The sequence below is a fragment of the Salvelinus alpinus genome, chromosome 4, assembly GCF_045679555.1.
Source record: "Salvelinus alpinus chromosome 4, SLU_Salpinus.1, whole genome shotgun sequence".
Classification (NCBI taxonomy): Eukaryota; Metazoa; Chordata; class Actinopteri; order Salmoniformes; family Salmonidae; genus Salvelinus; species Salvelinus alpinus.
In genome coordinates this window covers 93,866,749-93,893,721 of record NC_092089.1, presented here as the reverse complement: position 1 = coordinate 93,893,721, position 26,973 = coordinate 93,866,749, and the positions used below count along the sequence as shown (strand labels likewise).

At 45.5% G+C, this 26,973-nt stretch overlaps 1 protein-coding gene across 2 annotated transcripts in view; it reads left to right on the top strand.

Annotated features, from left to right (window-relative positions):
- Window positions 1–9,643: 9,643 nt before the first annotated feature.
- Window positions 9,644–26,973, top strand: part of n4bp3 (NEDD4 binding protein 3) — a 104,833-nt gene continuing 87,503 nt past the window's right edge. For both annotated transcript variants that reach the window (XM_071399486.1, XM_071399487.1), the window contains exon 1: window positions 9,644–9,830. The gene's annotated coding sequence lies outside the window, so the exon portion shown is untranslated. The remainder of the gene's footprint in view (window positions 9,831–26,973) is intronic.

Below are 26,973 nucleotides of genomic sequence, written 5' to 3'. Positions count from 1 at the left end.
AGGGTGACTTTACACTGACTGAGTGTAATCTAGTTGACTGTCTGTGGTGTTTCAGATGGAGAGAAGAGAGAGGAGCACAGCACAGGGTGACTTTACACTGACTGAGTGTAATCTAGTTGACTGCCTGTGGTGTTTCAGATGGAGAGAAGAGAGAGGAGCACAGAACAGGGTGACTTTACACTGACTGAGTGTAATCTAGTTGACTGTCTGTGGTGTTTCAGATGGAGAGAAGAGAGAGGAGCACAGAACAGGGTGACTTTACACTGACTGAGTGTAATCTAGTTGACTGTCTGTGGTGTTTCAGATGGAGAGAAGAGAGAGGAGCACAGAACAGGGTGACTTTACACTGACTGAGTGTAATCTAGTTGACTGTCTGTGGTGTTTCAGATGGAGAGAAGAGAGAGGAGCACAGAACAGGGTGACTTTACACTGACTGAGTGTAATCTAGTTGACTGTCTGTGGTGTTTCAGATGGAGAGAAGAGAGAGGAGCACAGAACAGGGTGACTTTACACTGACTGAGTGTAATCTAGTTGACTGTCTGTGGTGTTTCAGATGGAGAGAAGAGAGAGGAGCACAGAACAGGGTGACTTTACACTGACTGAGTGTAATCTAGTTGACTGTCTGTGGTGTTTCAGATGGAGAGAAGAGAGAGGAGCACAGAACAGGGTGACTTTACACTGACTGAGTGTAATCTAGTTGACTGTCTGTGGTGTTTCAGATGGGGAGAAGAGAGAGGAGCACAGAACAGGGTGACTTTACACTGACTGAGTGTAATCTAGTTGACTGTCTGTGGTGTTTCAGATGGAGAGAAGAGAGAGGAGCACAGAACAGGGTGACTTTACACTGACTGAGTGTAATCTAGTTGACTGTCTGTGGTGTTTCAGATGGAGAGAAGAGAGAGGAGCACAGAACAGGGTGACTTTACACTGACTGAGTGTAATCTAGTTGACTGTCTGTGGTGTTTCAGATGGAGAGAAGAGAGAGGAGCACAGAACAGGGTGACTTTACACTGACTGAGTGTAATCTAGTTGACTGTCTGTGGTGTTTCAGATGGAGAGAAGAGAGAGGAGCACAGAACAGGGTGACTTTACACTGACTGAGTGTAATCTAGTTGACTGTCTGTGGTGTTTCAGATGGAGAGAAGAGAGAGGAGCACAGAACAGGGTGACTTTACACTGACTGAGTGTAATCTAGTTGACTGTCTGTGGTGTTTCAGATGGAGAGAAGAGAGAGGAGCACAGAACAGGGTGACTTTACACTGACTGAGTGTAATCTAGTTGACTGTCTGTGGTGTTTCAGATGGAGAGAAGAGAGAGGAGCACAGAACAGGGTGACTTTACACTGACTGAGTGTAATCTAGTTGACTGTCTGTGGTGTTTCAGATGGAGAGAAGAGAGAGGAGCACAGAACAGGGTGACTTTACACTGACTGAGTGTAATCTAGTTGACTGTCTGTGGTGTTTCAGATGGAGAGAAGAGAGAGGAGCACAGAACAGGGTGACTTTACACTGACTGAGTGTAATCTAGTTGACTGTCTGTGGTGTTTCAGATGGAGAGAAGAGAGAGGAGCACAGAACAGGTTGACTTTACACTGACTGAGTGTAATCTAGTTGACTGTCTGTGGTGTTTCAGATGGAGAGAAGAGAGAGGAGCACAGAACAGGGTGACTTTACACTGACTGAGTGTAATCTAGTTGACTGTCTGTGGTGTTTCAGATGGAGAGAAGAGAGAGGAGCACAGAACAGGGTGACTTTACACTGACTGAGTGTAATATAGTTGACTGTCTGTGGTGTTTCAGATGGAGAGAAGAGAGAGGAGCACAGAACAGGATGACTTTACACTGACTGAGTGTAATCTAGTTGACTGTCTGTGGTGTTTCAGATGGAGAGAAGAGAGAGGAGCACAGAACAGGTTGACTTTACACTGACTGAGTGTAATCTAGTTGACTGTCTGTGGTGTTTCAGATGGAGAGAAGAGAGAGGAGCACAGAACAGGTTGACTTTACACTGACTGAGTGTAATCTAGTTGACTGTCTGTGGTGTTTCAGATGGAGAGAAGAGAGAGGAGCACAGAACAGGTTGACTTTACACTGACTGAGTGTAATCTAGTTGACTGTCTGTGGTGTTTCAGATGGAGAGAAGAGAGAGGAGCACAGAACAGGGTGACTTTACACTGACTGAGTGTAATCTAGTTGACTGTCTGTGGTGTTTCAGATGGAGAGAAGAGAGAGGAGCACAGAACAGGGTGACTTTACACTGACTGAGTGTAATCTAGTTGACTGTCTGTGGTGTTTCAGATGGAGAGAAGAGAGAGGAGCACAGAACAGGGTGACTTTACACTGACTGAGTGTAATCTAGTTGACTGTCTGTGGTGTTTCAGATGGAGAGAAGAGAGAGGAGCACAGAACAGGGTGACTTTACACTGACTGAGTGTAATCTAGTTGACTGTCTGTGGTGTTTCAGATGGAGAGAAGAGAGAGGAGCACAGAACAGGGTGACTTTACACTGACTGAGTGTAATCTAGTTGACTGTCTGTGGTGTTTCAGATGGAGAGAAGAGAGAGGAGCACAGAACAGGGTGACTTTACACTGACTGAGTGTAATCTAGTTGACTGTCTGTGGTGTTTCAGATGGAGAGAAGAGAGAGGAGCACAGAACAGGGTGACTTTACACTGACTGAGTGTAATCTAGTTGACTGTCTGTGGTGTTTCAGATGGAGAGAAGAGAGAGGAGCACAGAACAGGGTGACTTTACACTGACTGAGTGTAATATAGTTGACTGTCTGTGGTGTTTCAGATGGAGAGAAGAGAGAGGAGCACAGAACAGGATGACTTTACACTGACTGAGTGTAATCTAGTTGACTGTCTGTGGTGTTTCAGATGGAGAGAAGAGAGAGGAGCACAGAACAGGTTGACTTTACACTGACTGAGTGTAATCTAGTTGACTGTCTGTGGTGTTTCAGATGGAGAGAAGAGAGAGGAGCACAGAACAGGTTGACTTTACACTGACTGAGTGTAATCTAGTTGACTGTCTGTGGTGTTTCAGATGGAGAGAAGAGAGAGGAGCACAGAACAGGGTGACTTTACACTGACTGAGTGTAATCTAGTTGACTGTCTGTGGTGTTTCAGATGGAGAGAAGAGAGAGGAGCACAGAACAGGGTGACTTTACACTGACTGAGTGTAATCTAGTTGACTGTCTGTGGTGTTTCAGATGGAGAGAAGAGAGAGGAGCACAGAACAGGGTGACTTTACACTGACTGAGTGTAATCTAGTTGACTGTCTGTGGTGTTTCAGATGGAGAGAAGAGAGAGGAGCACAGAACAGGGTGACTTTACACTGACTGAGTGTAATCTAGTTGACTGTCTGTGGTGTTTCAGATGGAGAGAAGAGAGAGGAGCACAGAACAGGGTGACTTTACACTGACTGAGTGTAATCTAGTTGACTGTCTGTGGTGTTTCAGATGGAGAGAAGAGAGAGGAGCACAGAACAGGTTGACTTTACACTGACTGAGTGTAATCTAGTTGACTGTCTGTGGTGTTTCAGATGGAGAGAAGAGAGAGGAGCACAGAACAGGGTGACTTTACACTGACTGAGTGTAATCTAGTTGACTGTCTGTGGTGTTTCAGATGGAGAGAAGAGAGAGGAGCACAGAACAGGATGACTTTACACTGACTGAGTGTAATCTAGTTGACTGTCTGTGGTGTTTCAGATGGAGAGAAGAGAGAGGAGCACAGAACAGGTTGACTTTACACTGACTGAGTGTAATCTAGTTGACTGTCTGTGGTGTTTCAGATGGAGAGAAGAGAGAGGAGCACAGAACAGGATGACTTTACACTGACTGAGTGTAATCTAGTTGACTGTCTGTGGTGTTTCAGATGGAGAGAAGAGAGAGGAGCACAGAACAGGGTGACTTTACACTGACTGAGTGTAATCTAGTTGACTGTCTGTGGTGTTTCAGATGGAGAGAAGAGAGAGGAGCACAGAACAGGGTGACTTTACACTGACTGAGTGTAATCTAGTTGACTGTCTGTGGTGTTTCAGATGGAGAGAAGAGAGAGGAGCACAGAACAGGGTGACTTTACACTGACTGAGTGTAATCTAGTTGACTGTCTGTGGTGTTTCAGATGGAGAGAAGAGAGAGGAGCACAGAACAGGTTGACTTTACACTGACTGAGTGTAATCTAGTTGACTGTCTGTGGTGTTTCAGGTGGAGAGAAGAGAGAGGAGCACAGAACAGGGTGACTTTACACTGACTGAGTGTAATCTAGTTGACTGTCTGTGGTGTTTCAGATGGAGAGAAGAGAGAGGAGCACAGAACAGGGTGACTTTACACTGACTGAGTGTAATCTAGTTGACTGTCTGTGGTGTTTCAGATGGAGAGAGGAGCACAGAACAGGATGACTTTACACTGACTGAGTGTAATCTAGTTGACTGTCTGTGGTGTTTCAGATGGAGAGAAGAGAGAGGAGCACAGAACAGGGTGACTTTACACTGACTGAGTGTAATCTAGTTGACTGTCTGTGGTGTTTCAGATGGAGAGAAGAGAGAGGAGCACAGAACAGGTTGACTTTACACTGACTGAGTGTAATCTAGTTGACTGTCTGTGGTGTTTCAGATGGAGAGAAGAGAGAGGAGCACAGAACAGGTTGACTTTACACTGACTGAGTGTAATCTAGTTGACTGTCTGTGGTGTTTCAGATGGAGAGAAGAGAGAGGAGCACAGAACAGGGTGACTTTACACTGACTGAGTGTAATCTAGTTGACTGTCTGTGGTGTTTCAGATGGAGAGAAGAGAGAGGAGCACAGAACAGGGTGACTTTACACTGACTGAGTGTAATCTAGTTGACTGTCTGTGGTGTTTCAGATGGAGAGAAGAGAGAGGAGCACAGAACAGGGTGACTTTACACTGACTGAGTGTAATCTAGTTGACTGTCTGTGGTGTTTCAGATGGAGAGAAGAGAGAGGAGCACAGAACAGGGTGACTTTACACTGACTGAGTGTAATCTAGTTGACTGTCTGTGGTGTTTCAGATGGAGAGAAGAGAGAGGAGCACAGAACAGGGTGACTTTACACTGACTGAGTGTAATCTAGTTGACTGTCTGTGGTGTTTCAGATGGAGAGAAGAGAGAGGAGCACAGAACAGGGTGACTTTACACTGACTGAGTGTAATCTAGTTGACTGTCTGTGGTGTTTCAGATGGAGAGAAGAGAGAGGAGCACAGAACAGGTTGACTTTACACTGACTGAGTGTAATCTAGTTGACTGTCTGTGGTGTTTCAGATGGAGAGAAGAGAGAGGAGCACAGAACAGGGTGACTTTACACTGACTGAGTGTAATCTAGTTGACTGTCTGTGGTGTTTCAGATGGAGAGAAGAGAGAGGAGCACAGAACAGGGTGACTTTACACTGACTGAGTGTAATCTAGTTGACTGTCTGTGGTGTTTCAGATGGAGAGAAGAGAGAGGAGCACAGAACAGGATGACTTTACACTGACTGAGTGTAATCTAGTTGACTGTCTGTGGTGTTTCAGATGGAGAGAAGAGAGAGGAGCACAGAACAGGTTGACTTTACACTGACTGAGTGTAATCTAGTTGACTGTCTGTGGTGTTTCAGATGGAGAGAAGAGAGAGGAGCACAGAACAGGTTGACTTTACACTGACTGAGTGTAATCTAGTTGACTGTCTGTGGTGTTTCAGATGGAGAGAAGAGAGAGGAGCACAGAACAGGTTGACTTTACACTGACTGAGTGTAATCTAGTTGACTGTCTGTGGTGTTTCAGATGGAGAGAAGAGAGAGGAGCACAGAACAGGGTGACTTTACACTGACTGAGTGTAATCTAGTTGACTGTCTGTGGTGTTTCAGATGGAGAGAAGAGAGAGGAGCACAGAACAGGTTGACTTTACACTGACTGAGTGTAATCTAGTTGACTGTCTGTGGTGTTTCAGATGGAGAGAAGAGAGAGGAGCACAGAACAGGTTGACTTTACACTGACTGAGTGTAATCTAGTTGACTGTCTGTGGTGTTTCAGATGGAGAGAAGAGAGAGGAGCACAGAACAGGACGACTTTACACTGACTGAGTGTAATCTAGTTGACTGTCTGTGGTGTTTCAGATGGAGAGAAGAGAGAGGAGCACAGAACAGGTTGACTTTACACTGACTGAGTGTAATCTAGTTGACTGTCTGTGGTGTTTCAGATGGAGAGAAGAGAGAGGAGCACAGAACAGGGTGACTACTGATCTGGACCACATTCTGAAGGGGCTGGACTCCATGTCTGAGTGTCTGGACAGACTGGCATGTACGTATGTCTGTAGGGCTCTGGTCAACAGTAGTGCACTATTGGAATAGGGTGTCATTTGAGACTCAATCAGCGTTCTAATGTGTAGATACTATGCAAATCGAGTGGGAGGTAGAAGAGGAGGGGGAGGAAGAGGAGGAGCTAGATGAGGAGGGGGAGGTAGAGGAAGAGGTAGAAGAAGAGTAGGAAGAGTGGGAGGAAGAAGATGAAGAAGAGGGGGAAGTCGAAGAGGAGGGGGAGGAAGAGGAGGAGGAAAAGGGGGGGAGGTAGAAGAGGAGGGGGAGGAGGATGAGGAAGAAGAGGGGGATGTAGAAGAGGAGGAGGAAGAAGATGAAGAAGAGGGGGAAGTCGAAGAGGAGAGGGAGGAAGAGGAGGAGGAAAAAGGGGGGAAGTAGAAGAGGAGGGGGAGGAGGATGAGGAAGAAGAGGGGGATGTAGAAGAGGGAAGAGGGAGAGGTAGAAGAGGAGGGGGAGGAAAAGGAGGAGGAAGAAGGAGAAAATGGAGATGTGAAGGAGGAGAAGATTAAGAGAAGAGGAGAAAGCATGTGTGTGAGGAAAGTGGAGTTAGTGGGTGGGTTATAAAACTGGACCTTTAATGATCAAAACTGAAAAATAGACAGTTTCGGTTTCTTGATAGATCAAGATCAGTGTAATGTATACAACTTCACTACATTTAACTTGACGTGCAACTTCAAACATTAACCTCATAAAAATAAACCTTCAACTGTGAATTGGCTACTACACAATAAAAGCTACTTTGTCATATTTTTTCAATTGTGCATCTCCCTACCACACACACACACTGTGTCTCCTGCGCTGCTGGTTCTGGTCAGAGTGGTGCAGGGTGCAGCAGGCAGCACTGGCTCTGTGCTCCAGGTCCTCTCTCCATGTTTATGAGCAGCAGAGGTGTGTGTGGTATGGTCTATCATCTCCTTCACTCCTGGGAAACTCTGCTGCAGCATAGAATGGAAAGGCCCATTGGTTAGTTTATGATGTGTTAAGGCATCAAGTCAACAAGTGGGTGGTGTTTCTCCTTGCACAGCCAATAAACCCCACAGCCTCGCCCCAGATCTGTGTGTAAAGTCTAAGCTCCTTTAAATAAAAGTGTCTGAAAGATAAACCAATGTTTAATTGCATTTGTATGCTAACACGGAACCCAAACCGGCTGCGCCATTGTGCATAAATGTATTTTGTCCCCCTACACCAAACGCGATCACGACACGCAGGTTAAAATAGCAAAACAAACTCTGAACCAATGACAAGAATTTGGGGACAGGTCGAAAAGCATTAAACATGTATGGCAATTTAGCTAGTTAGCTTGCACTTGCTAGCTAATTTGTCCTATTTAGCTAGCTTGATGTTGCTAGCTAATTTGTCCTGGGATATAAACATTGAGTTGTTATTTTACCTGAAATGCACAAGGTCATCTACTCCGACAATTAATCCACACAAAAAACGGCCAACTGAATAGTTTCTAGTCATCTCTCCTCCTTCCATGCTTTTTCATCTTTGAACTTATATGGTGATCGGCATCTAAACTTTCATAGTATTACCACGACAACTGGCAAAACAGTTCGTCTTTCAATCACCCACATGGGTATAACCAATGAGGAGATGGCACGTGGGTACCTGCTTCTATAAACCAATGAGGAGATGGGAGAGGCAGGACTTTCAGCGCGATCTGTGCCAGAAATTGAAAGGAGTTCTATTTTAGCCCTTGGCATCGTAGATGCTCGTTAGCGCAATAATTGAATAACATGGATTTCTAAATTTATTTGGCGACGTGTCCGGTCTGGTCAGCATGTTAGCTGAACAGTCTTGAATTCCCCGGGCTGGTCTAGTGGTAATGACGCAGCCTCCATCAGTCTCGGTTTAGGTTCAAATCCCACCTCATGCTCTTTCACACGACCTCTATCTTTTCCCACTGTCATCCTCTCACTATCTGTTCAATTAAATCATTTTTAAAAAGAAGTTGAATTCTTGTTTGTGAGGGAATCCCTTGACGGAGCAGAGAGGAGGCTGTTTGTTTACCTCGCTACCCATGAGACCGGTGCCCAGGTGGTACGTGTTGCCTTGGTGACGTATCTGAATGTTGTAGGCCTTGCCTTGGTTCATTACCATGAGGGTGGAGGACTGCTCAGAAGAGCCTTGGAACTATCCCTCACCAGAAACACTCCATCCTGAAACACAAACAGCTACGTTGATACACACACTGTGTGTGTGTGTGTGTGTGTGTGTCAGAGGAGGCTGGTGGGAAGAGCTATAGAAGGAGGGGCTCATTGTTAAGACTGTAATGGAATGGTCCTACATCAAACATATGGAAACCAAATGTTTAACTCTGTTCCATTCATTCCATTCATATCATCACAACGAGCCTGTCCTCTTATAGCTCCTCCCACCAGCCTAGTCTGGTGTGTGTGTGTGTGTGTGCGTGTGCGTATGTTTGTGTGTCAGTGAGGAACACCAGGGGAGGGGGGTTCCTGACCTTGTTAACTCGCCTCTGGTCACCAGTCTTCCAAACCACCCAGTGTCCAAACCTATGCCCTACACACACACACACACACACACACACACACACACACACACACACACACACACACACACACACAGTTAAGAATCTTAGGAACTTTATCCCACTTTATTTGGGTGTGTTTGGTAGGTTTTGTAATAGAACTACACAGAAAGCATATAGAATAGTGAATTATAGGATCTCCATGGGCTGTGTATTGTGTGGACCCCAACCCTAGTGGTCAAACAGGGAAATGCTTCCAAACGTTTTTTCCACCATTCATTTTTCCCATAGGGAATTTTAGAAATAATGGCTTTGTTTTGTGTAGACTTACACTGGCGTAACGTTTTGATAACCATTTAAATTTCTCTCGGACGAGGTTACTTTTATCAATATATTTGGCTCTATTTACTCTCAGAATCGAAAACGCTAATTAGCATCAAAGTAGACATCATGCAAGACTACAAATCCCTGCAAGCTTCTGTACGTCACTTCTAGCTGACATCTTTGCTAACAGGTATTGTGTCAATTTAAAATTTACACAAGACAGTTCACAGAAATGTAAAGAAATGTAGCCAATATATTCATTACTAAATTTAGCTAACATTACATATTTAATCCAGAGATTCTTACCTTTGCCGCGATTCAGAACCGAATTTGGGAAAGCCTGCTCTATGTTGATATGATCCTTTCCCAAATGCCTGTCAATGATTGATTTTGCCACTAAGTGGCGCCAGTGTTCCAGTTTATACTCTACGCACCAGCACAGGACAGGCCGGGTTCGATTCTCTCCCTCCTCCCTATGCCTCCCCCTTCGCTAACCTCTGCGCAGTCAGTTCAAATCACAGAGAGGGAAAGAGACAACGAGCAGGCGGCAGTGGTTCATTCTGCAGTGGCCATAGCGAAAATCTGCCTTCTCTGCAAAGTCCCGAGAGATGCCAACTTTATACAACCGATTTGATAGCTATTCAGTTGATTGGCTACCACACGAAACATCTATTGCCTGAGAAAGAATCTGCATGCAAAATATGGTAAGCGCCAATATGTATTTTCTTGTCTTGCACTTGCAGCAGCTAGAATACACGCTGCTCCCACATCCACAAATGTCTACTAGTTTTCCCTAACAAAAAATGATTGCCCTTTTGAAACTGAAGTAAAAGTGCAGTAACTGCAGTCGACTGTGGTATTTTGGACGCAGTAATTGCAGAATTAGATTGTTTAAGTGCAGTTAAACAGCACTGTCACTGCAGTTACACTGCAAAATTACTGAATTAAACACAACGGTGTTATTTTGGACGCAGTATTTGCAGAATACCGCAGTTATACTGCACTCTGATTGCAATCTTTTTTTCGTAAGGGTTGACCTACGTTCTTCTTATAACTGAAGTTTTACACAGGTTAGATCACTGGCTAATTGACATACTATTCAGAAGTTTTTGCAGTTAACTTTACCCGCATACCGACGTCACTGTCGAACATGCACGGGGCCGATTAATTTAGCCTAGCCAATAAAATATGAAATACACCGCAACCGAGGCTAATCGCCAGTGCCAGGCAAATATCGCCAAATTAAATCTGCAATTTATAACCAGTTAGTTACATGATTACTGCTTTCTCTTTGTTTAACTCATATTCACAACTCACTGCCGGGGCCTGGGATGCGTCGGACCCCCTACTTCATTTGTAGCGTACTCAGTCATCCTGCCAATTTTACAGGATTCCGACCGGTTTTATTGAGCAAATAGATGAAGGAAGCGAAGTGCAGCCCACGTCTCTCCAGCTTTGTGGACTCGAATCGCCTGAAGCACTGTTGACATTATTGGCACCTGGAAAATGGCAATTTATACATTATAATATTAATGGTCCACGTATAATGCTAGAAAAGCAGACACGTTGCATTTCTGCCAGATAGGTTCCATTGAATGTATTTTTGATGGTCCTAAAAAGCTGTTTATTTGAGCCTGACCTCTACAACAACACAACTCCTCTCTGGTGAAATGTGTGTGTGTGTGTGTGTGTGTGTGTGTGTGTGTGTGTGTGTGTGTCAGCCTTCGTGTTTTTGGCTCCATCCATCTCTTCTGGCAGCAGTAGGTGGTCTGTGGTGCCCCTGCAGTGTTCAGAGTCAGACAGTGATGTGGTCTGCTGTTAATGTTTGGGTACAATGTGTACACTGCACTCACAGAATACTCTCTCTCTCGCGCTCTGTATATCTCTCTCTCTCTCGCGCTCTGTATCTCTCTCTCTCTCTCTCGCGCTCTGTATCTCTCTCTCTCTCTCTCGCGCTCTGTATATCTCTCTCTCTCGCGCTCTGTATATCTCTCTCTCTCTCGGGCTCTGTATCTCTCTCTCTCTCGCGCTCTGTATCTCTCTCTCGCGCTCTGTATCTCTCTCTCTCTCTCTCTCTCTCTCTCTCTCTCTCTCTCGCGCTCTGTACACAACAGCTATGTTTTCTATTGATAACATTCCTATGTCTTTGACAGAACCTGAATATATTGACCTGTAGCTTGGCTGGATAGATAGCTAGCTGAAGGGGTTCTCACTGACAACAAGCCTGGTCATGGTGAGGTAATGAGCTTTGGGAGTAGAGGGCTGAGAGAGTACTGCTGATTGATGGAACACACACACACACACACACACACACACACACACACACACACACACACACACACACACACACACACACACACACACACACACACACACACACACACACACACACACACACACACACACACACACACTGTCAGGTGAGAAGTGACGAACTATGTGCTGCCTCTGGTTGGACTCCTCACTCTCTCCAGAAATGCCTCCCCCGAAGATGTAAGGAGAGACAGCTAGGAGAGACCATGGTTGATATCTCCTTGTCCCTCAGACAGCTATTTGCTCTTGCTAATCTTTTGATGAGAAGGAAAAAAGTTAACCAGCAAGGTAGCTTATTAAAGGCACATCTTGAAATTTCAATACACTGTTACTTTAGTCATGAAATTAAAGAGGCAATCCGGGATTCGGGGAAGAAAAGAACAGCCACCCTCCACTTGTTTTGATAAACAGCTGAGGGAAGGGGCTTTAGTATTACAGTGTATTCGGAAAGTATTCAGACCCCTTAGCCTTATTCTAAAACAGATTAAATTGTTTCCCCCCCTCATCAATCTACACACAATACCCCATAATGACAAAGCAAAAACAGGTTTTTAGAAATGTTTGCAAATTTATTTAAAAAAATTAACATAAGTATTCAGACCCTAGACTCAGTGCTTTGTTGAAGCACCTTTGGCAGCGATTACAGCATCGAGTCTTCTTGGGTATGAAGCTACAAGCTTGGCACACCTGTATTTGGGGAGTTACTCCCATTCTTCTCTGCAGATCCTCTCAAGCTCTGTCAGGTTGGATGGGGAGCGTTGCTGCACAGCTATTTTCAGGTCTCTCCAGAGATGTTCGATTGGGTTCAAGTTCAGGCTCTGGCTGGGCCAATCAAGGACATTCAGAGACTTGTCCCGAAGCTACTACTGCGTTGTCTTGTCTGTGTGCTTAGGGTCATTGTCCTGTTGGAAGGTGAACCTTCGCCCCCAGTCTCAGGTCCTAAGGACTCTGGAGCAGGTTTTCATCAATGCTCTCTCTGTACTTTGCTCCGTTCATCTTTCCCTCGATCCTGACGAGTCTCCCAGTCCCTGCCGCTGAAAGATATCCCCACAGCATGTTGCTGCCATCACCATGCTTCACTGTAGGGATGGTGCCAGGTTTCCTCCATACGTGACGCTTGGCATTCAGGCCAGGGTTCAATCTTGGTTTCAATCTTGCCTTTTGGTAAACTCCAAGCGGGCTGTCATGTGCCTTTTACTGAGGAGTGGCTTCCGTCTGATTGGTAGAGTGCTGCAGAGATGGCTGTCCTTCTGAAAGGTCTCCACAGAGGTCTCCCATCTCCACAGAGGAACTCTGGAGCTCTGTCAGAGTGACCATCGGGTTCTTGGTCACCTCCCTGACCAAGGCCCTTCTCCCCCAATTGCTCAGTTTGGCCGGGCGGCCAGCTCTAGGAAGAGTCTTCTTCCATTTAAGAATGATGGAGGCCACTGTGTTCTTGTGGACCTTCAATGCTGCAAAAAGATGTTGGTACCCTTCCCCAGATCTGTGCCTCGAAACAATCCTGTCTTGGAGCTCTATGGACAATTCCTTCGACCTCATGACTAAATTTGCACAAATTTTGAAAAACCTGTTTTCGCCTTGTCATTATGGGGTATTGTGTGTAGATTAATGAGGAAAAACATTTATTTAATCCATTTTAGAATAAGGCTGTAGTAACAAAATGTGGAAAAAGTCAAGGGGTCTGAATACTTTCTGAATGCGCTGTAGATCGTTTACAAACAAAAGAGTAAAACCGGCTTCTATTTTTGGTTCTGATGGGGTAAGACCGTTGAACTAAGCTCATGAGACATTTATTATTTGTATTCTTCAAGAATCAATTGCTACATATCATTCATTTAAAAGTCCCCAAATTAATCCCATGTTGGAATTACTAGGGTCCATTTAACGTACATTTATGTACTGTACTTCAATCCCATTTTGGAACTTATAGCGACAAGGACATGGCAAGCCCTCTCAGCACAGCAGCAGTTCCTCTAGCTGCCCCTCTCCTCTCAGCACAGCAGCAGTACCACTAGCTACACCTCTCCTCTCAGCACAGCAGCAGTACCACTAGCTGCCCCTCTCCTCTCAACACAGCAGCAGTACCACTAGCTGCCCCTCTCCTCTCAGCACAGCAGCAGTACCACTAGCTGCCCCTCTCCTCTCAGCACAGCAGCAGTACCACTAGCTGCCCCTCTCCTCTCAGCACAGCAGCAGTACCACTAGCTGCCCCTCTCCTCTCAACACAGCAGCAGTACCACTAGCTGCCCCTCTCCTCTCAGCACAGCAGCAGTACCACTAGCTACACCTCTCCTCTCAGCACAGCAGCAGTACCACTAGCTGCCCCTCTCCTCTCAACACAGCAGCAGTACCTCTAGCTGCCCCTCTCCTCTCAGCACAGCAGCAGTACCACTAGCTGCCCCTCTCCTCTCAGCACAGCAGCAGTACCACTAGCTGCCCCTCTCCTCTCAGCACAGCAGCAGTACCACTAGCTGCCCCTCTCCTCTCAGCACAGCAGCAGTACCACTAGCTGCCCCTCTCCTCTCAGCACAGCAGCAGTACCACTAGCTGCCCCTCTCCTCTCAGCACAGCAGCAGTACCACTAGCTGCCCCTCTCCTCTCAACACAGCAGCAGTACCTCTAGCTGCCCCTCTCCTCTCAGCACAGCAGCAGTACCACTAGCTGCCCCTCTCCTCTCAGCACAGCAGCAGTACCACTAGCTGCCCCTCTCCTCTCAGCACAGCAGCAGTACCACTAGCTGCCCCTCTCCTCTCAGCACAGCAGCAGTACCACTAGCTGCCCCTCTCCTCTCAGCACAGCAGCAGTACCACTAGCTGCCCCTCTCCTCTCAGCACAGCAGCAGTACCACTAGCTGCCCCTCTCCTCTCAGCACAGCAGCAGTACCACTAGCTGCCCCTCTCCTCTCAGCACAGCAGCAGTACCACTAGCTGCCCCTCTCCTCTCAGCACAGCAGCAGTACCACTAGCTGCCCCTCTCCTCTCAGCACAGCAGCAGTACCACTAGCTGCCCCTCTCCTCTCAGCACAGCAGCAGTACCTCTAGCTACACCTCTCCTCTCTCCTCATCTCCTCTCAGCACAGCAGCAGTACCACTAGCTGCCCCTCTCCTCTCAACACAGCAGCAGTACCACTAGCTGCCCCTCTCCTCTCAGCACAGCAGCAGTACCACTAGCTGCCCCTCTCCTCTCAGCACAGCAGCAGTACCACTAGCTGCCCCTCTCCTCTCAGCACAGCAGCAGTACCACTAGCTGCCCCTCTCCTCTCAGCACAGCAGCAGTACCACTAGCTGCCCCTCTCCTCTCAACACAGCAGCAGTACCACTAGCTACACCTCTCCTCTCAGCACAGCAGCAGTACCACTAGCTGCCCCTGTCCTCTCAACACAGCAGCAGTACCACTAGCTACACCTCTCCTCTCAGCACAGCAGCAGTACCACTAGCTGCCCCTCTCCTCTCAGCACAGCAGCAGTACCACTAGCTACACCTCTCCTCTCAGCACAGCAGCAGTACCACTAGCTACACCTCTCCTCTCAACACAGCAGCAGTACCACTAGCTACACCTCTCCTCTCAGCACAGCAGCAGTACCTCTAGCTGCCCCTCTCCTCTCAGCACAGCAGCAGTACCACTAGCTGCCCCTCTCCTCTCAGCACAGCAGCAGTACCACTAGCTGCCCCTCTCCTCTCAGCACAGCAGCAGTACCACTAGCTGCCCCTCTCCTCTCAGCACAGCAGCAGTACCACTAGCTGCCCCTCTCCTCTCAGCACAGCAGCAGTACCACTAGCTGCCCCTCTCCTCTCAGCACAGCAGCAGTACCACTAGCTGCCCCTCTCCTCTCAGCACAGCAGCAGTACCACTAGCTGCCCCTCTCCTCTCAGCACAGCAGCAGTACCACTAGCTGCCCCTCTCCTCTCAGCACAGCAGCAGTACCACTAGCTGCCCCTCTCCTCTCAGCACAGCAGCAGTACCACTAGCTGCCCCTCTCCTCTCAGCACAGCAGCAGTACCTCTAGCTACACCTCTCCTCTCTCCTCATCTCCTCTCAGCACAGCAGCAGTACCACTAGCTGCCCCTCTCCTCTCTCCTCATCTCCTCTCAGCACAGCAGCAGTACCACTAGCTGCCCCTCTCCTCTCTCCTCATCTCCTCTCAGCACAGCAGCAGTTCCACTAGCTGCCCCTCTCCTCTCTCCTCATCTCCTCTCAGCACAGCAGCAGTACCACTAGCTGCCCCTCTCCTCTCTCCTCATCTCCTCTCAGCTCCCCATGGGCCCTGATCAAAAGTAGCTCCCCATGGGCCCTGTTCAAAAGTAGCTCCCCATGGGCCCTGTTCAAAAGTAGCTCCCCATGGGCCCTGATCAAAAGTAGCTCCCCATGGGCCCTGATCAAAAGTAGCTCCCCATGGGCCCTGATCAAAAGTAGCTCCCCATGGGCCCTGTTCAAAAGTAGCTCCCCATGGGCCCTGTTCAAAAGTAGCTCCCCATGGGCCCTGATCAAAAGTAGCTCCCCATGGGCCCTGATCAAAAGTAGCTCCCCATGGGCCCTGATCAAAAGTAGCTCCCCATGGGCCCTGATCAAAAGTAGCTCCCCATGGGCCCTGTTCAAAAGTAGCTCCCCATGGGCCCTGTTCAAAAGTAGCTCCCCATGGGCCCTGATCAAAAGTAGCACTTTTAATAAGGAATACGATGCCATTTGGGCCTTGGTTAAAGGTAGTGCACTTAATTGGGAATAGGGTGTCTTCTGGGATGCAGCGAGAGAGAGAGAGTGATGTGTGTGAGCAGTGCTCTGTGGACTCTCAGGGATTTTCTCCAGGCCTGAGGTGAGCTGTGTGTTAAGAGGATGGGATGTGAGGTCAGCTACCCCAAGCGTGTCTCAGGCTACAGCAGCAGATGGTAGTGGTGGTGTGACTGACTGTTGTATTACTGTGTGTGTGTGTGTGTGTGTGTGTGTGTGTGTGTGTGTGTGTGTGTGTGTGTGTGTGTGTGTGTGTGTGTGTGTGTGTGTGTGTGTGTGTGTGTGTGTGTGTGTGTGTGTGTACACAGTGTATGTCTGTACACACAGCCTGCTAATCAACACACTAGCCACCCTGTCAGAACACTGCAGCGCTCAATTCAATTCAATGGACTTTATTGGCATGAGAAACATATGTTTTCATTGCCAAAGCAAAAAAATAGATAATTAACAAAAGTGAAATAAACAGTAAAAAATAAACAGTAAAGGAATAGAGACATTTAAAATGTCATATTATGTATATATAAGGTGTGGTATTGATGTGCAAATGATTAGAGTAGAAAAAGGGAAATAAATCAACATAAATATTGGTTGTATTTACAATGATGTTTGTTCTTCACTGGTTGCCCTTTTCTTGTGGTATTTCACCCAATAGATATAGTAGTTTTTCAAAATTGGATTTGTTTTCGAATTCTTTGTGTATCTGTGTAATCTGAGGGAAATATGTGTCTCTAACATGGTCATACATTTGGCAGGAGGTTAGGAAGTGCAGCTCAGTTTCCACCTCATTTTGTGGGCAGTGTGCACAGTATTTTAAAATATAAACTCAGCAAAAAAAGAAACATCCCTTTTCCAGGACCCTGTCTTTCAAAGATAATTAGTAAAAATCCAAATAACTTCACAGATCTTCATTGTAAAGGGTTTAAACACTGTTTCCCATGCTTGTTCAATGAGCCATAAACAATTAATGAACTTGCACCTGTGGAACAGTCGTTAAGACACTAACAGCTTACAGACGGTAGGCAATTTAGGTCACAGTTATCAAAACTTAGGACACTAAAGAGGCCTTTCTACTGACTCTGAAAAACACCAAAAGAAAAGATGCCCAGGGTCCCTGCTCATTTGCGTGAACGTGCCTTAGGCATGCTACAAGGAGGCATGTGCAGATGTGGCCAGGGCAATAAATTGCAATGTCCGTACTGTGAGACGCCTAAGACAGTGCTACAGGGAGACAGGACGAACAGCTGATTGACCTCGCAGTGGCAGACCACGTGTAACAACACCTGCACAGGATCGGTACATCCGAACATCACACCTGCGGGACAGGTACAGGATGGCAACAACAACTGCCCGACTTACACCAGGAACGCACAATCCGTCCATCATTGCTCAGACTGTCCGCAAAATAGGCTGAGAGAGGCTGGACTGAGGGCTTGTAGGCCTGTTGTAAGGCAGGTCCTCACCACACATCACCGGCAACAACGTAGCCTAGGGCACAAACCCACCGTCGCTGGACCAGACAGGACTGGCAAAAAGTGCTCTTCACTGACGAGTCGCAGTTTTGTCTCACCAGGGGTGATGGTCGGATTCGCGTTTATCGTCGAAGGAATGCGCGTTACACCAAGGCCTGTACTCTGGAGCGGGGTCGATTTGGAGGTGGAGGGTCCGTCATGGTCTGGGGCGGTTTGCCACAGCATCATCGGACTGAGCTTGTTGTCATTGCAGGCAATCTCAACGTTGTGCGTTACAGGGAAGACATCCTCCTCCCTCATGTGGTACCCTTCCTGCAGGCTCATCCTGACATGACCCTCCAGCATGACAATGTCACCAGCCATACTGCTCGTTCTGTGCGTGATTTCCTGCAAGACAGGAATGTCAGTGTTCTGCCATGCCAGCGAAGAGCCCTGATCTCAATCCCATTGAGCACGTCTGGAACCTGTTGGATCGGAGGGTGACGGCTAGGGCCATTCCCCCCAGAAATGTCTGGGAACTTGCAGGTGCCTTGGTGGAAGAGTGGGGTAACATCTCACAGCAAGAACTGGCAAATATGATGCAATCCATGAGGAGGAGATGCACTGCAGTACTTAATGCAGCTGGTGGCCACACCAGATACTGACTGTACTCTTGATTTTGATCCCCCCTTTGTTCAGGGACACATTATTCCATTTCTGTTAGTCACATGTCTGTGGAACTTGTTCAGTTTATGTCTCAGTTGTTGAATCTTGTTATGTTGATAAAAATATTTACACATGTTAAGTTTGCTGAAAATAAACGCAGTTGACAGTGAGAGGACATTTCTTTTTTTGCTGAGTTTATAACCCTTATTTTACCAGGTAAGTTGACTGAGAACACATTTTCATTTACAGGAACAACCTGGGAAATAGTTACAGGGGAGAGGAGAGGGATGAATGAGCCAATTGAAAGCTGGGGATGATTAGGTGACCATGATGGTATGAGGGCCAGTTTGTGAATTTAACTAGGACACCAGGGTTAACACCCCTACTCTTACAATAAGTACCATAGGATCTTTAGTGACCACAGAGAGTCAGGACACCTGTTTAGCATCCCATCCGAGAGACAGCACCCTACGCTGGGCAATGTCCCCAATCACTGCCCTGGGGCATTGGGATATTGTTTTAGACCAGAGTTGAAGGAGTGCCTCCTACTGGCCCTCCAACACCATCTGGTCTCCCATCCAGGACCAACCCTGCTTAGCTTCAGAGGCAAGACAGCAGTGGGTTGCAGGGTGGTATGCTGCCTGTCTTCTCTTGAGAGCCAGGTCTACCTACGGTGGCCTTTCTCAATAGCAAGGCTATGCTCACTGAGTCTGTACATAGTCAAAGCTTTCCATAATGTTGAGTCAGTCACAGTGGTGAGGTATTGTGTCACTGTGTACTCTCTGTTTGGGGCCAAATAGCATTCTAGTTTGCTCAGTTTTTTTCGTTAATTCTTTATAATGTGTCAAGTAATTATCTTTTTGTTTTCTCATGCTTTGGTTGGGTCTAATTGTGTTGCTGTCCTGGGTCTCTGTGGGGTCTGTTTGTGTTTGTGAACAGAGCCCCAGGACCAGCTTGCTTAGGGGACTCTTCTCCAGGTTCATTTCTCTGTAGTTGATGGCTTTGTTATGGAAGGTTTGGGAATCGCTTCCTTTTAGGTGGTTGTATAATCTAACGGCTCTTTTCTGGATTTTGATAATTAGCGTATTGTCGTGTCTTTGGCATCATTGAAGTGAAGACTGTTATTTTATCAAATCAATTCTCTGTAAGTATTATTACGTGATTAAACTAATCATCTAAATGTAATTAACTAGGAAGTCGGGGCACCAAGGAAAATATTCAGATTACAAAGTTATAATTTTCCTAATATAACTTTTCAGATATTTTAATATCTGATCAATTAGTCTTCTAATTAATGAATTATTCTTTACCTCACGTTAGTCTCATTCCAAACGTCGTAAATTGTTGGTTATCTGCACGAACCCAGTCTTCACTATGAATCATCCATACATCAATTGTCTTAATCGATTATTTGCAAACTAACTAAATAATCACAGAAATGCATGACAAACAAATAAACAGTAGGTATGGTTACAAGGAAACGATAGGGGATGTGCCCTAGTGGTCTAAACCGGTATGGCGGCTTGGTAGACAAAGGGACTGAGAAGGGCGTGAAAGACAAAAGACACTACACAGTTGATAATTATAATAATTTAAATGCTAATCCTTTGCACATGAACGCTCACTCATTCGGGAATAATTGCAATCAATATATATATTTACGCTCAGTGTGTCGTAGTGATCTCTGTTGGAATCGTCCTTTTCTGTTGGAAAGTTCATCTGAGATTCTCTCTGCGTGCCTGGAGTTTTTGGTTAGAATGGATACTTCAGAGTAACATTCAGAAATGTTCTTATAGAATAAATGTTTCGGCGGTTGTCGGTCTTCGCATTGTCGACAAAAATTCTAGCTGCAGACTAGTAATTAGTATTGGAAGATTTGCTCTTATTCTGTCAGTATCGATAGTCTCAGAGTTTAACAACCATTACAACAGCTTATACTGAAGGTACGCATGGTCTCTACTCAAACCTTAGCTCCCTCAGCTGACCGAGGTAGGCATGGTCTGAAGTGGGCTTCCTTAGGTGGGGGTTATATTCGTAACAGTAGAAAAGGGCTGTCCCATTACGCCAGATCGATGTCTGTGCTCATGGGGGCGGCCCAATGACTTAGTGAAACTTTAAACAGAAATACAATTCTCTCACATTAACGGTTTAAAATCACATTACACAATTTCACAAATAGTTTCATCTTTACTGATTCATTTTATACAATAATTAGATGCAAGCCTCAGAATGGAGGCTCATGTATAAACAGAGTTATGGTAATGTGGCTGTATAGCTGGATTCTCCACCGACCGTTTACGCCTTCTCCTAAACATGGACATTGTTCAGTTCTCAAGTTCTGTGATGTAGAAGAAGTTCCTTTGTTCTACTGTGAACCTTTCTCTCTCTATACTGCATGAGGGAGAGAGTCTCCTCCAGGAATTTACGACCTGAGATAATTTCTTATGGCTGGGGGCAGTATTGAGTAGCTTGGATGAATAAGGTGCCCAGAGTAAACTGCCTGCTGGTCAGGCCCAGAAGCTAATATATGCATATGATTAGTAGTATGGGATAGAAAACACTCTGAAGTTTCTAAAACTGTTTGAATTATGTCTGTGAGTATAACAGAACTCATATGGCAGGCAAAGACCTGAGAAAAAATCCAACCAGGAAGTGGGAAATCTGAGGTTTGTAGGTTTTCAAGTCTTTGCCTATCCAAGATACAGTGTCTATGGGGTCATATTGCACTTCCTAAGGCTTCCACTAGATGTCAACAGTCTTTAGATAGTTAGCCCGTGAGAGTTAGCTGCATTCCTTTTCCTTTCTAAAGACAAAGGAATTCTCCGGTTGAAACATTATTGAAGATTTATGATAAAAACATCCTAAAGATTGATTCTATACATCGTTTGACATGTTTCTACGAACTGTAATGGAACTTTTTTACTTTTCGTCTGGCCTGCGCCTCGTGAATTTGGATTTGTGATCTAAACGCGCGAACAAAAAGGAGGTATTTGGACATAAATGATTTAAACATTTATTGTGGAACTGGGATTCCCGGGAGTGCATTCTGATGAAGATCATCAAAGGTAAGTGAATATTTATATTGCTATTTCTGACTTCTGTTGACTCCACAACATGGCGGGTATCTGTATGGCTTGTTTTGGTGTCTGAGCGCTGTACTCAGATTATTGCATGGTGTGCTTTTTCCATAAAGCTTTTTTGAAATCTGACACAGCGGTTGCATTAAGGAGAAGTTTATCTATAATTCCATGCATAACACTAGTATCTTTTGTCAATGTTTATTATGAGTATTTCTGTAAATTTATGTGGCTCTCTGCAAAATCACCGGATGTCTTGGAAGCAAAACATTACTGAACATAACGCGCCAATGTAAACTGAGATTTTTGGATATAAATATGAACTTTATCGAACAAAACATACATTTATTGTGTAACATGAAGTCCTATGAAGATCATCAAAGGTTAGTGATTCATTTTATCTCTATTTCTGCTTTTTGTGACTCCTCTCTTTGGCTGGAAAAATGGCTGTGTTTTTCTGTGACTAGGTGCTGACCTAACATAATCGCATGGTATGCTTTCATCGTAAAGCCTTTTTGAAATCGGACACTGTGGTGGGATTAACAACAAGTTTATCTCTAAAATGGTGTATAATACGTGTATGTTTGAGGAATTTTAATTATGAGATTTCTGTTGTTTGAATTTGGCGCCCTGCACTTTCACTGGCTGTTGTCAAGTCGATCCCGTTAACGGGATCTCAGCCGAAAGAAGATAACAGAGCCTGGGTGTAGGGGGAAGAGAGAGGTGGTGAGAGTGAGAGAGTTGGTGCTTGCTATATCCAAAGAGTGCCACGTCATGACAGTATATTGGCCTAATTCTGCTCTCCATGCATTGTTTGGTTTTTACATTGTAGCCAGAGGATAATTGTGCAGAATTCTGTTTGCATAGTCTCAATTTGGGGTTTGTTCCATTTTGCGATTTCTTGGTTGGTGAGCGGACCCCAGACCTCACAATCATACATTACACTGGGTTCTATAACTGATTCAAGTATTTTTAGCCAGATCCTAACTGGTATGTCGATTGTTATGTTTGTTTTGATGGTGTAGAAGGCCCTTCTTGCCTTGTCTCTCAGATCGTTCATAGCTTTGTGGAAGTTACCTGTGGCGCTGATGTTTAGGCTTTAGAGCAACGGTGTCTAGGTGGAATTTGTATTTGTGGTCCAAGCAACTGGACCTTTTTTGGAACATCATTATTGCACCTGTTTGAACTCGTTACCTGTATAAAAGACACCTGTCCACACACTCAATCAAACAGACTCCAACCTCTCCACAATGGCCAAGACCAGAGAGCTGTGTAAGGACATCAGGGATAAAATTGTAGACCTGCACAAGGCTGGGATGGGCTACAGGACAATAGGCAAGCAGCTTGGTGAGAAGGCAACAACTGTTGGCGCAATTATTAGAAAATGGAAGAAGTTCAAGATGACGGTCAATCACCCTCGGTCTGGGGCTCCATGCAAGATCTCACCTCGTGGGGCATCAATGATCACGAGGAAGGTGAGGGATCAGCCCAGAACTACACGGCAGGACCTGGTCAATGACCTGAAGAGAGCTGGGACCACAGTCTCAAAGATAACCATTAGTAACACACTACGCCGTCATGGATTCAAATCCTGCAGCGCACGCAAGATCCCCCTGCTCAAGCCAGCGCATATCCAGGCCCGTCTGAAGTTTGCCAATGACCATCTGGATGATCCAGAGGAGGAATGGGAGAAGGTCATGTGGTCTGATGAGACAAAAATAGAGCTTTTTGGTCTAAGCTCCACTCGCCGTGTTTGGAGGAAGAAGAAGGATGAGTACAACCCAAAGAACACCATCCCAACCGTGAAGCATGGAGGTGGAAACATCATTCTTTGGGGATGCTTTTCTGCAAAGGGGACAGGACGACTGCACCGTATTGAGGGGAGGATGGATGGGGCCATGTATCGCGAGATCTTGGCCAACAACCTCCTTCCCTCAGTAAGAGCATTGAAGATGGGTCGTGGCTGGGTCTTCCAGCATGACAACGACCCGAAACACACAGCCAGGGCAACTAAGGAGTGGCTCCGTAAGAAGCATCTCAAAGTCCTGGAGTGGCCTAGCCAGTCTCCAGACCTGAACCCAATAGAAAATCTTTGGAGGGAGCTGAAAGTCCGTATTGCCCAGCGACAGCCCCGAAACCTGAAGGATCTGGAGAAGGTCTGTATGGAGGAGTGGGCCAAAATCCCTGCTGCAGTGTGTGCAAACCTGGTCAAGAACTACAGGAAACGTATGATCTCTGTAATTGCAAACAAAGGTTTCTGTACCAAATATTAAGTTCTGCTTTTCTGATGTATCAAATACTTATGTCATGCAATAAAATGCAAATTAATTACTTAAAAATCATACAATGTGATTCCGTCTCTCACAGTTGAAGTGTACCTATGATAAAAAAATTACAGACCTCTACATGCTTTGTAAGTAGGAAAACCTGCAAAATCGGCAGTGTATCAAATACTTGTTCTCCCCACTGTATATGTTGAAGAGGGTGGGACTTAAGCTGCATCCCTGTCCCACCCCACATCCCTGTGGAAAGAAATTTGTGTTTTTTGCCAAGTTTATCCGCACACTTGTCGTTTTTGTACATGGGTTTTATAATGTCGTATGTTTTCCCCCCAACACCACTTTTCATCACTTTGTATAGCAGACCCTCATGCCAAATTCAGTCAAAATCATTTTTTAAATTAACAAAGCATGAGAAGACTTTGCTTTTGTTTTGTTTTGTTTGTTTGTCAATAGGGTGTGCAGGGTGAATACATGGTCTGTCGTTACGGTAATTTGGTAAAAAGCCAATTTGACATCTGCTCAGTTGATTGTTTTCACTGAGGAAATGAACTAGTCTGCTGTTAATGATAACGCAGAGGATTTTCCCAAGGTTGCTGTTGACGCATATCCCACGGTAGTTATTGGGGTCAAATTTGTCTCCACTTTTGTGGATTGGGGTGATCAGTCCTTGGTTCAAATTATTTGGGAAGATGCCAGAGCTATGGATGATGTTAGAGTTTTATTATAGCCAATTGGAATTCGTGGTCTGTATGTTTTATCATTTCATTGAGGATATCATCAACACCACAGGCCTTTTTGGGTTGGAGGGTTTGTATTTTGTCCTGCAGTTCATTCAATGTAATTGGAGAATCTCCCCCTCTCTCTCTGTCTCTCACTCTCTCTGTCTCTGTCTCAATTTCAATTAAATTCAAAGGGCTTTATTGGTATGGGAAACTTATGTTAACATTGCCAAAGCAAGTGAAATAATGAACAAAATAAACAGATAATTGCCATGGCCAGCGAAGAGCCCGGATCTCAATCCCATTGAGCACGTCTGGGACCTGTTGGATCGGGACGTCAGGAACCTGTTGGATTAAACAGTATTCATCTCATTTTGTGGGCAGTGTGCACATAGGCAAACCTGGCTCTCAGGTCGCCATAGCCTGTCTTTTCTTATCTCAATAGCAAGGCTATTCTCACTGAGTCTGTACATAGTTAAAGATTTCCTTAATTTTTGGTCAGTCACGGTGGTCAGGTATTCTGCCACTGTGTACTCTCCGTTTAGGGCCAAATAGTGTTCTAGTTTGCTCTGTTTGTGTGCGTGTGCGTGTGTGTTAGGCCCAGGGAAAGTATTGTGCTGCTCGGTGACTATGAGGAGATTAAACTGCTTTCACTAGAGGGCCATCCTCTAGTGCTGTGCTCCTCTGACGCCCTGCCTTTATCCTGCTGAGAGACCCATCTGTCGCTGTGATTAAAGACCTGCCTACTGGTGTTAATACTGAATGTACCACTTCTTGGAAGTGACTTGGAAAACAAGCTTGAGTTGAGTGGTTTTCTCTCTCGTTTGGCTCTCTGATACAGGGCACAGACACACCCAGGTTAATCATTGCGGTGCTGCTCAGTTGCAGCTGCACAAGGCACCTGTTGTTGTTTGAATGCCCATTACACCCCTACTTAAAAACTGCTTCATGAGGTTTCTAATATTAGGTTGTTATAATTAGGGGTTCAAGCAGCAAGGCTGGGTGAAACCCTATTGTATTTGTTGGCGTTTATTATTATTATTATTATTCTGGTTCCACCAAAATTTGGCGAAAAGATGGACATTCCCATGACATGGTAAGGCCTAGGTAAAGCCTTTACCGTCATGCAACCTGGCATGATGGTAAAGGGCCAAGGGCCACACCCTGTCATGCAATGCCATGCCAACTGGCCACATTGTGGTGCTATAACAAGCAATTGAAAATGCAAACTTTAAAAGCTCATGCCCCTCACCCCGTATAGCGTAGAGTTGTGAAATTCGGTACTTAGGTCCCTCTCCCCACAAGGAATACATTTGCTTAAGGACCTGTAAGTTCCGGCACTTAAAACGCTAATCCTCTGGAACTGAATGACCGGTCTGCACAAAACTTAATATATGGCATCTATGGGCCAAGGTTTTTTGGCCCAAGGGTATTTTCCAGATTAGTATGTCAAACAACATGGCTGCTACTGACCAAGTAACATTCACATGGGTGTGGCAAGGCTCATAAAGGCATATAAATCAGACAGAGATATTTGTATTGTAACAAAACTTGGTACACATGTTCCAAACACTGTCAAGAATCAACATATGCAAGCACATTCATATCGACCACACGGTGGCGCTATAACAGGCACATGTTTATATCGCTTGATCTGTTTGACTCAGAGTGATGAAATTTGGCACACATTCTCAGGGATATACTAGCTAACCCGTAAAGTATGGTTCAGTTTGGCCGCATGGTGGCGCTGTTGAACAGGAAAAAACATTAATTCAATCTCAATGGCTCATAGCGGCCATATTGTAGGAGCAGGAGATATGGTACCAGTCAATCCAGCGGTTCTGGAGAGGAAGACTTTAAAGTAGTCAACATAATTAGAAAATGTTCCAAAATACATCATTTTGGATTTGAGATCAAATGTTTTATAAATCAAATCAAATTTTATTGGTCACATACACATGGTTAGCAGATGTTAATGTGAGTGTAGCGAAATGCTTGTGCTTCTAGTTCCGACCATGCAGTAATATCTAACAAGTAATCTAACAATTTCACAACTACCTTATACACACAAGTGTAAAGGAATGAATAAGAATATGTACATATAAATATATGGATGAGCGATGGCCGAACGGCATAGGCAAGATGCAGTAGATGGTGTAGAGTACAGTATATACATATGAGATGAGTAATGTAGAGTATGTAAACATTATATAAAGTGGCATTGTTTAAAGTGACTAGTGATACATTTATTACATCCAATTTTTTATTATTAAGTGGCTAGAGATCTGAGTCAGTATGTTGGCAGCAGCCACTCAATGTTAGTGATGGCTGTTTAACAGTCTGATGGCCTTGAGATATAAGCTGTTTCAGTCTCTCGGTCCCAGCTTTGATGCACCTGTACTGACCTCGCCTTCTGGATGATACCGGGGTGAACAGGCAGTGGCTCGGGTGGTTGTTGACCTTGATGATCTTTATGGCCTTCCTGTGACATCGGGTGGTGTAGGTGTCCTGGAGGGCAGGTAGTTTGCACCCGGTGATGCTTTGTGCAGACCTGACTACCCTCTGGAGAGCCTTACGGTTGTGGGCGGAGCAGTTGCCTTGTGACAAGCCACATTTC